This window comes from Epinephelus moara, chromosome 17 (genome assembly GCF_006386435.1).
Source record: "Epinephelus moara isolate mb chromosome 17, YSFRI_EMoa_1.0, whole genome shotgun sequence".
In the NCBI taxonomy this organism is placed as follows: domain Eukaryota; kingdom Metazoa; phylum Chordata; class Actinopteri; order Perciformes; family Serranidae; genus Epinephelus; species Epinephelus moara.
In genome coordinates, this window is record NC_065522.1 from 20,881,019 (window position 1) to 20,883,009 (window position 1,991).

The following is a 1,991-nucleotide window of genomic DNA, read 5'->3' on the forward strand; positions in this document are numbered from 1 at the left end:
TAACAAGAGCACATGGCATCAGAGACAATCACAGACATGTTTATATAAATTCAAAGTTCATCTTTAAAGATCAGCCAGTAGGATGAGACATTCAGTTTAAAATCCTCTGTAAGACTTTGAATTTATAAGGTGCAAGGTGGAAGACGATCTTCAGTCTACAGCTCAGTATTTACCAGAGAGGTAACGTGGGTGAAACAGTCAATACTCTCAGCAAGTCGTCCTCAGATACAGATGACACAGGATATTTTGCTGAGATGTTATTGGCCAGTGTTGATGCATGTGACTCGCCCTCTCATACAGGAGGCTACATACCTGGCTGCTACATTTTACAGCAGACAATACTGATTTGATTTCAGTATTTAATGTGATCATTTGAAGGATAATTTAGTCAAAGTAAGATTTCCCAGAATGCCATATGTTGTAGAGTAATGAACAATAATGATAACCATAAGAAGTAACGTAATACTCATCAATAATGATAACCATAAGAAGTAACGTAATACTCATCAGTAATAGTCTTTTAGCTGTCTGCAGGTGTAAGAAGATACACATGAGCTCAGTTACAATAAAAATCCTCATTGATTGACACAAACACACACACACACTGTGTAGGACAGTATAACCCGACCATGGACTGTGCTATATGTGCTAATGTAACATTATGCAGCATTTTTCTTACTCCATTAAATGACAGAATTTAACCTTGGAGCACCACCCATCAAAATAAACAGGTCGATAGCCAATTGCCTAATTAATTAATGTGGTCTCATAAACTGAAGGCTGCTACAAAGTTCGTTTTCCTGGTGTACAGTGAGCGGAAATTTATACAAAGACAAATCACAAGATCAGAAGTCTTTATAAGTGAAAGGTTAATTAAACTACTAACTACAGTGTGTGGCTAAAATTAAGGTGTGGGTTCTGAACTCCTCCTAAGTCCTTCTCTGTGGCGTCTCCAGGCCGTGTTGTAAGGTCAACTAGGCACTAAACTTCCATTTGTGACTCATTTCTGAAAGGAATTTCAATTTTAGTGAAGGATCTGAATATTGTCTTCTATTCAATAACTGTCATCATCATCCTCTACATTAGTGTAACCTCTTTAACTCCTTGTTTCACGACACTTTAAGTCAAATGTCTCTGTACATTGTACATTTGGAGGATAAAGTGATTCTGATTCTGAAGAAAATCTGTCACTGTTCAACAATATGAGAAAAAGAAGGAAGAAAAAACAGATCTGTAGAAGCCATCTACTAATAGCACCTGTGCACTGTAAAATATAACAAATAAAATAAAACAAATAGCTGACTCTTCTGCTGTCTGTCTTGGTCAACCATCTCCCACTCTGCCCTCTCTGCTGTCTGTCTTGGTCAACCATCTCCCACTCTGCCCTCCTCCCCCACTCCTCCCTCTCACACCCTCCTGCTTGACCCCCCGTCCTGCTCCTCCTCACACCTCATCCCCCTGTGGTCAGACTGACTGCTCTCTCCATCATGAGGACTACACCCCTCCCCCACGTGTCGTCACCTCCACAGTGTGCTTCACTGCTGACCATGTGAGAAGACAGCTGATGAGACTCCACTCAAATAAGGCTGCAGGCCCTGATGGTGTCAGCCCCAGGGTGCTCAAAGCCTGTGCCCCCCAGCTATGTGGAGTACTTCAGCCTGTCTTCAACATGAGCCTGAGTCTCCAGAGGGTCCCCTTGCTGTGGAAGACATCCTGTCTTTTTCCTGTGCCAAAGAGGCCGCGTCCCAGTGGCTCCAAGGACTACAGACCCGTGGCATTGACCTCTCACATCATGAAGACCCTGGAGAGACTCGTCTTGGAGCAGCTCCGGCCCATGGTCAAGCCACTTTTGGACCCCCTCCAGTTCGCCTATCAGCCCCGACTTGGAGTTGAGGACGCCATCATCTACCTGCTCAACCGTGTCTACGCCCATTTGGCTAAGCTGGCGAGCACTGTGAGGGTCATGTTTTTTGACTTCTCTAGTGCGTTCA

General features: G+C 43.6%; 1 protein-coding gene and 1 pseudogene across 1 annotated transcript in view; both read right to left on the bottom strand.

Annotated features, from left to right (window-relative positions):
• LOC126404509 (glycine-rich protein 1-like) overlaps positions 1–1,991 on the bottom strand; it is an 84,476-nt gene that overhangs the window by 5,390 nt on the left and 77,095 nt on the right. The window lies entirely within an intron of this gene.
• LOC126404707 (GTPase IMAP family member 7-like) overlaps positions 1–1,991 on the bottom strand; it is an 8,848-nt pseudogene that overhangs the window by 4,168 nt on the left and 2,689 nt on the right.